Source organism: Gossypium hirsutum, chromosome A02 (assembly GCF_007990345.1).
Source record: "Gossypium hirsutum isolate 1008001.06 chromosome A02, Gossypium_hirsutum_v2.1, whole genome shotgun sequence".
Taxonomy (NCBI): Eukaryota; Viridiplantae; Streptophyta; class Magnoliopsida; order Malvales; family Malvaceae; genus Gossypium; species Gossypium hirsutum.
In genome coordinates, this window is record NC_053425.1 from 96,095,200 (window position 1) to 96,111,384 (window position 16,185).

General features: G+C 35.3%; 1 non-coding gene across 1 annotated transcript; it reads right to left on the reverse strand.

The window, feature by feature from the left end:
• Nucleotides 1-15,789: 15,789 nt before the first annotated feature.
• On the reverse strand, nt 15,790-15,896 carry LOC121217026 (small nucleolar RNA R71). Its single transcript, XR_005913236.1, has one exon. It is a non-coding gene; the product is annotated as a small nucleolar RNA R71 (small nucleolar RNA).
• Between the last annotated feature and the right edge of the window lie 289 nt (nt 15,897-16,185).

A 16,185-nucleotide genomic window follows, 5' to 3' on the forward strand; every position in this document is an offset into this window, starting at 1 on the left:
AACTTGCAGAGGATTGACCAGGGGTGAATGTTATGGCACAACCGGATTAGTTCAAATATTTTGGGTGAACCAATCATTCATCATTTGATAAAAAGCCGGCCTAACCTCTCCCTTATGGCTACTAGTAGTAGGTCTAGAGTCGGATGGCGCTGTCCCTTGAGCGGGAGCAGGCGCATTATTCTCAACATCGTCAACTACGGCTCATTCGGGTTTATAAATATAGCATGTATAGCTAGACTCATATACGCTACGTTAATCCTTGAATCAGCTAAACCGTAGCTCTGATACCAACCAAATGTAACACCCTAACCCGTATCCGTCGTCAGAATAGGGTTAAAGGCATTACGGGACTTATCAAAACATTTACAGTTCATTTCACCATCATCATAGCATATAATCATACATCAATACAGAGTCCCTTATATAGGTCATCGAAACTTTAAGCATGCATTAGAAAGGGGTCGGGACTAAACTAAGCTTATAAAAAACTTTTCAAAACTTAAACATTTTTCAAAGTTGTACAGGTCAGACGCCCGTATGAACAGGTCGTGAACCTCACATGACTTTAGACAAGCCCGTGTGTCTAGGACGTGTCAAAACATGGGATACATACTGACTTGTCAACACGGCCACAAGACACGCCCGTGTTCCAGGCCGTGTGAAAATTAGAGAGGCTACTGACTTGGCCACAAGGTTGACCACACGCCCGTGTGTGCGACTGTGTGGTCTGCCCAGGCTCATTTCAAAATGGCCCGACAGCAACACAGCAGAGACACACGACTGTGTCTCTGCCCGTGTGGGCAAAAATAGGCCATTTGCAAGGCCAAATTGGCACCCATTAAGGGTCCTCCATACAAGCAAATAAATAGGTATCTAAAGCATCAAATTTTCAACCAATTTCAAACCTAAATCATACATTACTCATATAATATATTCATCAACCTATTTCATTCATAATTCACAAATCAAAACATAACATTCATAAGTCAAAAGACATATCAAAACATATGATTTGTAATATCAATTTACCTCATTCATTCTCATGCCAAATTGTTACCAAAACCACAATCAAACATATACCAAAAACTTACCAAATTAACCATTTCTTTTGGCCAACCAAAAACACCTCAAAATAGAAACATTGCATCACATATCATGTACCAAATTCAAACCATAAGTTTAACCATAAGCTAGCCATATCACATGGCATGATATACACATTACAAAACATATTCACATACTTCTAGCCTATACATGCCATACCTCAATATTTACACTTTCAAAAGGTACCAAAATAGAGTTCGATGGCGTGGTGATGTTCCTCAACGATCCCGAAGCTTCCGGTAGCTTCGATATCTATAAAACAATTGAAAGACACATAAAGTAGGCTTTCAAAAGCTTAGTAAGCCATATACAAATAAACTTAACAATATAAACATATAAGCATCATAATATACATATACTCCTTAGTCAAATGTAATCACAAACCACATAGCTCAAATACATTTCACATATCCCCATTCATTTGCACATATAGCATATTTTCTCATACTTTTGTCACATATAATCACTTGATCAAATATGATATAAACTTTCAACATCAAATATGATATACAATTTCAAACGTACCTGAATCAGATACACATTTCATATAATCATTTGTTTCTCGGAATGCCCGTTGAACTATTCCGAATGAATAAAGATACTCGGATAGCTTAGAAAACTTGTACAATGCCAACATCCCAGACGTGGTCTTACATGTAATCAATATCTATGCCACTATCCTAGATAGGGTCTTACACGAGTTCAAATACGATGCCGATGTCCCAGACATGGTCTTACATGAAAACACATATCGGATCCTATGTCATGACATATGTATCCTAACTATTCCTATAGTTTGTACGGGACTTCTTGGATGTCGAAACTTTGTAGATACTTTCTCAGATATCTCATACTGAACTCATATAATCATTTATCATTGTTCAAAAGCATATAAACAATAATAATTCAATTCAAAACATATTTATTTGTATATCGACTTACCTTGTACGAAAATGAACGGAAACGAACAACTATTCAACGGCTTTCATTTTCCACTGGAGTCAAAGACAATTCATCAAACACTCGTTTCGTGTTCTCTAACAAAAATTTAGCTCTCTTGGCATCATTATTAGTAGTATCTTGGAATTCTTCGGCCCCATATTTTCTAATTTTATTGACTGGAGGCTTAATCAACTTAATTAGATTAGCTTGTGGCCTAACAGGAACTTGCGGAGGATTGACCGGGGGTGAATGTTGTGGTACAGCCAGATTAGTTCGGATATTTTTTGGTGAACCAATCATTCATCATTTGGTAAAAAGCCTGCCTAGCCTCTCCCTTATGGCTACGAGTAGCAGGTCTAGAGTTGGATGGCGCTGTCTTTTGAGTGGGAACAGGTGCATTGTTCTCGACATCATCAGCTACGGCTCGTTAGGGATCCATTTGCTATATAAAAACACATTTTCATTGTCAAGATTCATCACTATTCTCTGCCCAAGTGCAGACTAGACCAGTTCAAATGCTTCGGTTAACAATATTCTCATCTGTCCAAGTTTTGCTAATATGGAATAAGCCATTCGACTTTCATAAGACGAAAATTTTATCACACAATCATTCAGAATTCACTCATCATGCTAATCAAAGACTATTTCACTTGCATTAGCTCAAATAACCAATATATCTCAATTGAAGACATTAGCTTTAATTAACTTGCTTGAGAAAAGAGATCTATCATACTAATTGAAATTTGAAATTTCACCATTTATGCCTTTGCCGATGTGAAATCCTTACACGAAAATTAGAGGAATCCAAATACTAAAATCACCGCATTACCATGATCAAATCAGGAGCATAGTCACACTTGACATGATTATCGCAAGCTAAAGAACACACTTTGAACATAAGTCATAATTGACAGTTTATGGAACAAAGATAACAAGAAAACCAAGTAAAGAAATCCAGGATAGAGAAATCCTGAGATACGATACTATATCGGAAGACCGAAAACAAACTTTTAAGAAAATATAAAAGACCTTGATAATTCCTCAGAGAGAAAAAGTCCAAAAGAAAACATCATTTCATCCCACTGGAATCAAATGCAACAATTAAAGGAAACAGAATCATAGCATCATTGCATTTTCTCATAAGTTCCCAACAGATAGAATATAACAGAATACAAGAAAGAAGTAGAGCAAAACAAATTATAAATCGGTCTGACTGACAATGCCTTCCTTTGACGTTTAGATCAGATAGCATTCTCATATAACAAGAATTTCATCAGGAGATAGATAGCTACTATAACCCTCGCATATATCGAGAGATGCAATCATCATCTGTTCACTGTAATTACCATACTCAGACATTTCATATTTCGAATATTATATCTCTAATCATAAATCCCATATTATTCTTTTCATTAAAGAAGATCAGTTCTGAGAAGGTCACAATCATTACATTTTCTCGACCTCGTACCTGAGTAGTTTGATTTACCAAAGTAAATTTCTTCTCTAATTGTGGTAGTGCATATCTCAAATAATCCTTATGTCAACCTAATACTTTTCTAGCTCTAGCTTACTTATCAACTCATTCTCAATCTCTAATCATGTTTATAGTTCTTCCCCTACTGAACTATTTGCTTTCACCCTTTTGAGTTTATTTAGTGCAAATTTCATAAAATTCCAATACAAAACACCATTCTGGTAAGTGGGTGAGATCGTAGGGCCTTTAACTCGACTCTCATATACATATGCATATGACACAACTTTCATCATCATAGCGACACCATCACAATCATGTCATTCATTTCAGGGAAATTATCGTTCATATTTGTATTTCACAATTTTTTGATTATCTTATTCACTCAAGTTCACTTATGCACACATTTTATGAATACTGGATAACTTTTCTCATCACATTCACTTAATTAAACATATCAAGCACATCATATCATATGAGGGCCAAAAAACATGGATGAATATACATTACAATCAAAACTTTGATTTCGCACATTATCATATGCATGTCATTATAATCATATAAATCTATCTGAACAATTTAACATATTTACTTAAGTTATACGAGCTTGCCAATCGTAATCATTCTAATAGTTATACATGAACATTCTTTCTACCTGTATTTTTAGTAAGTTATCTAAACACATGCATTCACTCGAACAAATCAATAATATACACCATGAGATTGTCAATCAATCATAGATAAGCTCATTATGCCATGTACACATTAGATAAGCTCATTATGCCATGTACACATTCTATTTTATGTTTCTCATATCACAAATATGTACTTATAAATTTCACGAATCTTGTTCGTACCTTTTCGAGTTTTAGCTCCTCATAACTACACTTTATTTGAATACTTTAGTATCACCATCTATTTGATCGGGTGTAGCTCGACTGGAGAGTACCTTTATCTAAACAAGAAAGTTCTTATTAGCTTTGGGAGACATCACACTATCATCAATTAAATGCATGTATAGCTAGACTCTTACACGTGCTAGGTCAGTCTGAGAACCGAGTAAACCATAGCTCTAATACCACTAAATGTAACACCCCTTACCCGTGTCCGATGCTGTGTAACACCCCTTACCCAAGTCCGAGGCCAAGACGGGGTACGAGGCATTACTCAACTTAAACACAAGCACATGGGCATAACCAAATCATAAAAGCTAGAACAAATTTAAAACTTTTTACTAATTCTCTATAAGACCTTGACATGGGCCTATGAAGCCCAAATCACACTGTGAAAACGGTTCCAGGATAGTCTAAACTTTTTTGGAAACTCTGAAAAAAATACTACTTGAAACAAGGGTACACGCCCGTGTGGTCAGTTTGACACGGCCGTGATGAAGGCCCGTGGACTCACACGGCCTAAGTAAAATAGGGACACACCCGTTTTCCATGCCCGTGTGGATTTATTTTCTAATTCAAACCTACAAGGGTTTTTACACGGCCGGGAAAACACCCGTGTCCATAGCTCGTGTCCCTCACACGATCATGACATGTTTGTGCTGTAGCCTGTGTGCAAAAACCTTGACATTCTAAACCAAGTCACAGGCTCGTGGCCAGAGGCCGTGCCCTCCACACGGCTGAGACACACGGTTGTGCCTCTACCCGTGTGTTTACTACCATGCATACTGACTTGCAAATTCGAGGTGCAGGGGACACATGGCCGGACAACACGCCCATGGGGCTGACAGTGTGTCACACACGGCCCAGACACAAGCCCGTGTGTCTACCCATGTGGACAAAAATAAGGCTATCTACCAAGCCTTTTTGCCACCCTTACTTGCGTTAATTCATACCACATCAAGACATACCAATTTCATACACAACCACACGGCTAAATCAACCCCCAACCGAACATTCCACAGATTAGGGTCAATCTACTTATTCACAAACAATTCAACAACATGCAAAATCATTCAACTTACTCATTCCCAAAATGAGGTCATCATTTGCATTTATTAATAACCAATATTAGCCACCATCCATGGCATTATACAAAATGACTCAATAGCTATGACAAGCCACTTGTTTGGCCCAAAACAATGTGACCATTACAAAAAGACTAGTTTGTATACATGCCATAATCAAAATGATAAAACTAGCTGTACTAAATGCTTAAGGGATAGTGTGACTGGCTTCTCCGATGTAAGACAATGATCCACGAGCTATTTTGGCCGCACTATAAGAAAATGGAAAGGAAAAAAGGTAAGCATAAAGCTTAGTAAGTCGCATGTAAATAATAAAATAACTACAAATTACCATAAGGGATCATAATCCCAAAATAACTCAATTTGCACACAAGGTGAGGATTCATAAATACTATTAGTGCGTATTCATCTCACACCAAGCATACAACGATGATTGAATTCACATTTAATACTTTAGGAAAAATACACAGGTGGTCATAAGCATAACTTACTCACTTTCCTTCCTTACTAAACATACAACGTAAATAAAGCTCGTATTTCATAATTCTCATTTAGGTACTGGTACCACTCACCACATGGTCATAAGTTCTCTCATTTCGATATAAATCATAAATCTCCCGTTGAACCATTTGGAATACTACAGGGTATTCAATAGCCCCAAACATGGGATCAGATGCCGACGCCATGTCTCAGACATGGTTTTACACTAGCTAGCACATCAAAGTCGATGCCATGTCCCAGACAGGTCTTACACTGACTTTCATATATCAAGGCCGATACCGTGTCCCAGACAGGTCTTACACTGGCTCTCATCTATCGGTGTCGATGCCATGTCCCAGACAGGTCTTACACTGACACACAATAAGCTGACGCCATGTGCCAAACAGGTCTTACACTAGCTTGTATATCTCGAGGCCGATGCATGTCCCATACATGTCTTACACTAGCTCTCTTCTCAATGCCAATGCATGTCCTAGACATGTCTTACACTGGCTCTCATAATGTGGCCGATGCATGTCCTAGACATGTCTTACACTAGTACACATATCACCTAATGTCATGGCATGAATATCCAAATCTAATCCTAATGTTCAACCAGGAGTCTTTATTACATTAATTTCTCAATATGCATACTCATATTTACAATAAAAATAATTTATATAATATTAATTTAATTACACGGTCATAAAAATGTAGTTGCGTTATTAACTTACAACCTACATCGAATTACAAAATGTAGGCGACTAGTTGATTTAATCTACTTGCTTGGCCTTCCCCCGGTCTAGGTTCGGATTTTGTATTTCTTGATATAAAATAATAAAAATACCCTTATTTAATCGCTAAATAAATTTAGACAATCAAAATTTAGAATTTTGGCAAAATGACCATTTTGCCCTAAACTTTCACAAAATGACCATTTTACCCTTAGGCTTGAAAATCGATTTTTATTGAATTTATTCATGTCTTAAACCTGGCCGAACCCTTCTTACTCTTATAGCAACCCAAAATTCCTATTATTTCACAACATTACTATCTATTTTATAAATACTACAAACTAGCCCTTTTTAGGAGTTTTTCATGAACACCACTTCACAAAAGTTGTTTGTTAAACAATTAAGATTCATTTTCTTCCATAAAATTTTAGCATATATCATAAATGATCTCATGGTGAATCTCTAAGCTTTTCACCATTTTGCAAAATAGTCCTCTCAATAGATAGCTCATGTTACAAGGGTTCTAAAAGTACCAAAATCATCAAGAATAACCATCTAAATCAGTTACTTGAGAGAGGAATAAGTGGCTGAAAGTTTCAAGCTCCCATAGATATTTCTTGGAGGAAAAATCAGTGGAAGAAAGAAGAGTAAAAAGATGATAACATTTTTCTCTTTATTTTATTTCTAGACAATATTAGGTCATCAACTCACCAAACCATTTGACCAATTGATTTTTCTTGTCCCTATAGCTGGCCTTGACTCTTTAAGGGGTCTAATTGCTCCTTAAAGACCTCCAATTATGGTTCTCTAGTCATTTGGTATATCTATCAAGTAAAATAAAACTTTTACCCTTTATGCGATTTAGTCTTTTTTCGATATTAAGCTCACAAACGCCAAAATTAATTCACCAAAATTTTCATACACTCATATAATCATGCTATAACACCAAATTAATAATAAAATAATTTCTCAACCTCGAATTTGTGATCCCAAAACCACTGTTCTGACTAAGCCCAAAATCAGGCTATTATACGCCGGAACAGGGTACGAGGCATTACTGGACTTAATCATTCACAAACATGCAAAAACTAGGCTACAAAATTTTATTCGTATCAAACTTTTCATATACATGCATAATGTCCCATACACGAGCCTACAAAGCCCTAAACATGCATTGAAAGTAGCTAGGGACTAAACCGAGAACCTTAGACATTTTTGGGAAAACTTAGACAATTTTTCCATGACACAAGGTCACACGCCTATGTGGACACAGGGACAAGTCTGTGTGCCTTCGACACGATCATGTCCTTAGGCCGTGTAACTCTCTGAATATGACGTCAGCAAATAATTTGGACCCCACGGCCAAGCCATACACCCGTGTGCTAAGGCTGTGTCCCCTATACGGTTGAGACATACAGCCGTGTCTGAGCCCATGTGGCCAACACTTAGGCTATTGTCCAAGCCTTTAAGTGACCCTTAATCCTTCACCTCTTTATTTCCATATTACACATTTAATTCATGGCCATGACCATTTAGATCAGTCATAAAACATTCATCATGCACATATTTCATAACAACAACCATATATGGCCAACAAACATAATCACATCACAAGCTTTAGAACATAGCATAGATAGATAGGTTCACAAACCATAATCAATATGAGCCACCCTTCATGGCCATATACGAATAACTCAATATAGGCCAATACATTTGGCTAGTCATGTTAACACATATCATAAAAAAAAAACCAAGTCCCTATACATGACACTCGAAGGCATTTAGCATATATATATCAATATTCCAAAGGTGATGGTTTGATAGTATAGTGCTGCCTCTGACGACCTTTAACCCCGAGCTAACCTGTCAACACTAAAGTAAAGGAAAGGAAGAGAGTAAGCTTTATAGCTTAGTAAGACCGTATGAAATTAATAAGCAATTTATCAACTTGCTTCTCAAGGTAATACCACAATATTTGCGCTTTTGCTTATGTTCAAGTTAACCTATTTTCTGGAGTTGCAGTCACTAAATTACTTATATCTGGAGCTACAAAACTCCAAATTAAGATTCGCTAATTTTACCTAAAACTAGACTCACATATCTTCTTACCATGAAATTTTCAGAATTTTGGCCTATCCAATAAGTACAGTTTATTCTTTAAAGTCACCCTTGTTTCGCTGTTCGACAGTTCCGACCCCTCTTCACTAAAAATTAATTTTCTTCTCATACGAGATTCAGATGATGTTCCCTTTTGTTTCTTTTGAAAATGATTCTATAAATTATAACCCATAATTATTTTTGTACAATTTTTAATGATTTTCCCAAATCAGAAGAGAGGATTTCGAAAAACTCTGTCTCACAAAAATTAAAATATCTCATAATATGAACTTCTTTTGCTTACAACGTTTCTTTTATATGAAACTACACTCAATAAGCTTTAATTTCATATTTTATTTAGCCTCTAATTCATTTTCCACAATTTTTGGTTGATTTTCGAAGTCGAACTGCTGCTGCTGTCCAAAACTGTTTCAATGCTAATTTTACCCTTTCATAATTATGTTTAAATAGGCTTTCATGCCAATCAATATTTCTTTTCATATTTATTAGGCCACAAGGTGAAGGGATAAACATATCATGTCCCAATTTAATTTGACCTAAAAGCCTCACACACAATCATCCATCCAATTTACCACATAATTATACACCATAGGTATCGACCTAATATTTACAAGGTCGTCACAAAGTCATTCTCATAGGTATGACTTACTCATTTACATTCTTACCAAAAGTCCAATATACATCGAGCTCATCGCTCACGAATTTTTAGTACATACCTGTACCCTTTCAACATGATCATAAACATAGCTTACTCATTTTCATTCCTTACTAATCATACAACATACATTGAGCATGCATTTCATGAATTTCATGTAAGTACCTCTATCATTCATATCATGGTCATAACCTCTTTTATTCTTACATAAACTGTAGATTTCCCGTTGAACTATTTAGAATACTACAGGATATTCAATAAGCCTCAAGCATAGGGTAAGGTGCCAATGCCATGTCCCGGACATGGTCTTACATTGGCTCACACATCAAAGTCGACGCCATGTCCCAGACATGGTCTTACATTGACTCTCGTATATCAAGGCCGATGCCATGTCTCAGACATGGTCTTACACTGACACATATCAAGCCGACCCCATGTCCCAGACATGGTCTTACACTAACTCTCATCTATCGGCGCCGATGCTGTGTCCCAGTCATGGTCTTACATTGACACATATCAAGTTGATGCCATGTCCCAGACATGGTCTTACACTAGCTCTCATATCTCCCTAGCATCATGGCATGAATATCCGATCTATTCCTACGGTTCAACCGGAAGTTTCCCGTATTAATCTCATCATACATTACTCATAGCCATATTCAAACATTTTATGCTAAATCAATCATTAAATGTATAATAACGATAAGTTTGTAATATTTATGCACATCTTACTCGTTTTAATGGAATATCATATTCCATCAAATTTCCAATGTATCCAATCATCACATAAATGTTATTAACATTTAGCATCACTTTCTGATACTCAATATCATCAACATATAATTCAATACAATCATAGCAAGATGGATTTCAAGTATATTAACAATAACATAGATAATATGCTTATTTAGTCGTACGGACTTACCTCGAATGCAAAAACGACTAATTATTCCCTTTTTATCCTAAATCACGTACTTTCTAGATTTAATCCCGAATATCAATTTTCTTGATCTAAAATAATAAAATTTAATAATTTAATCATCATATTAAATTAAGTGTTTCACAATTTATAATTTTGCAAAATAACCATTTTGCCCCTAGACTTTCATAAAAATTATGATATTGCCCCTAGGCTCGTAAAACGATTTTTATCAAATTTTCTCATTAGCCAAGCCTAGCCCAACCTTTATTACTCATGTAGCAACTCAAAATTCCGATTATTTCACACAATTCCCATCCAATTTAACAAACTTTAGAAAATGGTCCATATTAGGTGTTTTGATGAAAATCCTTTCATAAAAGTTGTTTATTTAACAACCAAGATTCATTTTCTTCCATAAAAATTCAGAAAAAAACATGAATACTCTCATGGAAAAACCCTAGACTTTCAACCATTTTGCAAAATAGTCCCCTCATTAGCTAGATTATGCTACAAGTTTCCCAAAAGTAAAAAAAACTATCAAGAAAGGCCATCAAAATCACTTCCTTGTAAGGGATATAAGTTGCTGATATTTTTGAGCTTTCAAAACCCCCTCTTTGCTGGTATTTTCGGTGGGGAAGAATGATGATGAAAGATGATACCTCTTTTTCTTTATTTTATTATATTACTAGTCAAATTAGTCACCAATATTTCACCTAACTTTGACCCTACAATATTTTTGTCTCCTTGATCAACCACTAACATATTTATGGTTTATTTACTCAATAAAGATCCCTAATTTAATGTTATATAGCTACTTGACACCTTTAGCTAGTAGCACGAAACTTTCGCACTTTATGCGATTTGGTCCTTTTTCAAAATTAAGCAAGGAATCGCTAAAATTATTTCACCAAAATTTTCATGCATTCATATAATCATGCTATAACACATAAAATAACATTAAAAATAATTTATCCAGCCTTAGAATAATGGTTCTGAAACCACTGTTTCGACTAGGCCCAAAATCAGGCTGTTACACACATACGTTACGTTAGTCCTAGAATCGACTAAATCGTAGCTTTGATACCAACCAAATGTAACACCCCTAACCTGTATCCGTCTTCGAAAGAGGGTTAAAAGCGTTACCAGACTTATCAAAACATTTACAATTCATTTCACCATCATCATAGCATCATAATCATACATCAATACAGAGTCCCTTATATAGGTCATCGAGACCTTAAGCATGCATTAGAAAGGGGTTGGAACTAAACTAAGTTTATAAAAAAATTTACAAAACTTAAACATTTTTCAAAGTTTTATAGGTCACACGCCCATATCAACAGGCCGTGTGCCTCACACGGCTTTAGACACGCCCGTGTGTCTAGGCCGTGTCAAAACAGGGCATACATATTGACTTGTCCACACGGCCACAAGACACGCCCGTTTGCCAGGCCGTGTGAAAATTAGGGAGGCTATTGACTTGGCCACACGGCTGACCACACGCCCGTGTATACGACCATGTGGTCTGCCCAAGCTCATTTCGAAATTTCCCTCGAGCAACATGGTGGAGACACGTACCTGTGTCTCTGCCCGTGTGGGCAAAAAAAGGCCATTTGCAAGGCCAAATTGCCACCCATTAAGAGTCCTCCCTACAAGCATCAAATAGGCATCTAAAGTATCATATTTTCAACCAATTTCAAACCCAAATCATACATCATTCATATCATATTTTCATCAACCTATTTCATTCATAATTTACAAATCAAAACATAACATTCATAAGTCAAAGACATACCAAAACATATGATTTGTAATATCAATTTAACTCATTCATTCTTATGCCAAATTCTTACCAAAACCACAATCAAACATATACCAAAAACTTACCAAATTGACCATTTCTTTTTGCCAACCAAAAACACCTCATAATAGCAACATTGCATTACATATCATATACCAAATTCAAACCATAAGTTTGACCATAATCTAGCAATATCACATGGCATGATATGCACATTACAAAACATATTCACATACTTCTAGCCTATACATGCCATACTTCAATATTTACACTTTCAAAAGATACCAAAATAGAGTTCGATAGTGTGGTGATGTTTCTCAATGATCCCCGAGCTTTCGGTAGCTTTGATATTTATGAAACAGTTTAAAGACACACAAAGTAAGCTTTCAAAAGCTTAATAAGCCATATATAAATAGACGTAACAACATAAACATATAAGCATTGTAACATACATATACTCCTTAACCACATGCAATCAAAAACCACATAGCTTAAATACATTTCACATATTCCCCATTCATTTACACATATAGCATATTTTCTCATACTTTTGTCACATATAATCACTTGATCAAATATGATATAACCTTTCAACATCAAATATGATATACAATTTTAAACGCACCTGAATCGGATACACATTTCATATAATCATTTGTTTCTCGGAATGCCAGTTGAACCATTCAGAATCAATAAGGATACTTGGATTGCTCGAAAAACTCGAACAATGCAAACATCCCAGACGTGGTTTTACATGTAATCAATATTGATGCCACTGTCTCAGACAGGGTCTTCACGAGATCAAATAAGATGCCGATGTCCCAGACGTGGTCTTACACGAAAACATATATCGGATCCTATGTCATGATATATGTATCCTAACTATTCCTATGGTTCATACGAGACTTCTTGGACATCGAAACTTTGTCGATACTTTCTCGGATATCTCACACTCAACTCATATAATCATTTATCATTGTTCAAAAGCATATAAATAATAATAATTCAATTCAAAACACATTTATTTGTATATCGACTTAGCTCGTTGTAAACTGAAAAATATACAGGATTTTATAATTTGTCACCTTTTTAATTAGATTTGTTGTTAAAACCAAGTAATTGCTTAATAAATTAATGAAATATATGAAAATATGAAATTGGGACATGAAAATTTTTAAAATGTGATTTTATGCTTTATTATATAATTTTCATGCAAAAAATGGCTTCCTTTATATTAATTTGAGCATATTATATTTTCAAGCTATAAAATGGGCCATGCATGATTAAATTAAATAATAAAATATAAAGTTATATTTAATAATTTATTTTAATATGTTTTATTAATAAATTGGGTTTTAATTAATGAAGTAAATTGATTAATTAAAGTGGTTAATTTACATTCTTTGGTCCTCTAAATTATCTACTATTGCAGGACAAGTCAGAGAGCTTTATGTTGATTACAAAACTATCCAAATGGAGGACCAAATCAACCCAAAATTCAGCTGCATGTGAATGTTCATAAATCAAATTTTGGTTTAATTACACAAGGTCCTTGAAGAGTTGAAGAAATCGGAGATTTACTTGGAGATTTGCAATTGACTGAGTCCTAATCCTGATGATGTTGTGGCACTTAAATCAAACAAAAATCAGCAACATTTCCACAAATCATGGTCAGCCACCTTTGGATGAATTTACAAAAGATGGACACTCATATTTTTAGCAAACTAGCTCCCTTGCCTCACCTATAAATAAGACCCCATTTCTCACTTTTCTAATCATCCCTCATCCCTTATCCCTCAATCATTCCTCACTCATTCATTATTCTCTCCTCTCTCAACTCTCTTGGCCCTCATGCCTATCATCATTGCATAAATATTTTTAGCAAATTATCCTCTTAAAGAGCCCTTGGTCGGCCACCTCAGAGAGCCATCAGCAAAGGAGCGAAGTGAAGGACTGAAAGAGCCCTCGTCAATCAGAGTCTTGGGTGACAACCACTTTGATTTGGGTTTAATCTTTCTTTTCTTTAACTTAATTCAAGAATGCTTTCTATGTGTTTACTGTTCATGTTTACAACAATGTTAATTTTATTTAAGCTAGGATGATTATTTTGATTGAATAATAATTATTTGATTCATGTTTATAATGTTTGTGCCTGAATCGATCATGTTTTCAATTAAAATCAAGTCTGTATTTCGTTCATACATGATTGAAATACACCTGAATTAGCTAAACGATCCTAACCAGACGACGGCTAATGGATGCATAATTGAAATGTGCATGCTCAATTTAGATCCTAACCTGATTATATTGCAGGTTGCATAACAACCCTAACCAGGCTCTGTTATTAGCATAGTTTTTAGATTTGTGTGATTAAACTGTTTAAAATCTAACACGTCTCACATGAATACTAAGAAACCCTTAGTAAATAAGGATCAGTAAAATGCATATTTACTAAGTAAAGGATTTCGAAAGGACCTTATGTAGTTTCCAAACTCATGAAAGATTGAGTTGCCATCTAATGTTTTCCGAATATTGATAAGCATGTTGATAATAATTTGAGTTTAATTAAATTGATAATAATTTGAGTTTAATTAAAGTAATTGTCGTAGCTTATTTACGTTATAATTGTTGCTTATTGTGTTAATTCTTCTAAAATCTATTTCATTCATATAGTTTGCATACTTAGGATAAATTGCATTAGAGATCATTGCATTTAGTTTCATATACTTAATTTTTCATCACTTCTCAATTATATTGTTTTTATTTATAAAATTGCTAATATAATTTTACAAATTAAGTGACTTAGCACAAATACAATCCCTGTAGAGACGATAACTCGATACTTACTTATTATTTGATAACGACTGTGTACACCTGCACAAACCCGAGCGTTACAAGTTTTTGGCACCGTTGTCGGGGATTGTCAACTGTTGCCATAGTCATTTTTTGTGAAATTATTTATATTCTATTTGGTTATTTCTAACATTACTAACTTATATTTTTTTAATTTTGTGATTTTATTTTTAGGTGTTTATGAGCATAGATCGGATTATCGATTTACTCCCAGTAGACCCTGAAATTGAACGAACTTTTAGACAAAAAAGATGTGAATGAACAGCTCAAAGACAGAACGAGATGGACCATGGAAATCAAAATCAAGACCAAGGTAATAAAGCTGCACATGTATGAAACCCCAGCCTCATTGCCGATGATAGGGATCGATGTATCAGACAATATGCTGTGCCACTTTTCAATGAGTTAAATCCAGGATTAGAAGGCCGGATATTGAGGCAACCCAATTCGAATTGAAACTAGTGATGTTTCAAATGCTACAAACGGTGGGCCAATTTAGTGATATTCCCATGGAAGATCCACTTCTCCACCTTTGATTGTTAACAGAGGTGAGTGATTCATTGAAGATAGCCAGTGTGACTGAAGACACACTGAGGTTAAAGTTGTTTTTGTACTCACTGTGAGATCGAGCTTGAGCATGGCTCAATTCATTGCCACTAAGTTCCATATCTATATGGCAAGAATTAGCAGAGAGATTTTTAATTAAGTATTTCCCGCCTAGCAAGAATGCTAGATTGAGGAACGAGATCACAACTTTCCAAAAATTGGATGACGAGTCTTTGTATGAGGCTTGGGAGCGATTCAAGGAGTTACTTTGTAAGTTTCCTCATCATGGGATTCCTCATTGTATCCAATTGGAGACATTCTATAATGGTCTCAATGCACATACAAGATTGACGATAGATGCTTCTGTGAATGGTGCAATTTTGTCTAAGTCTTATAATGAGGCTTGTGAGATCATCGAGAGGATCGCAAGTAATAACTATCAATGGCCAACAAATTGAACAACTTCAAGTAGACGAGTAGCTGGAGTTCATGAAGTTGATGCTCTCACTTCGTTATCAGCTCAAGTATCGTCTACTTCCTCTATGTTAAAGCAGTTTACCGCTAATAATGCTAATAATTTT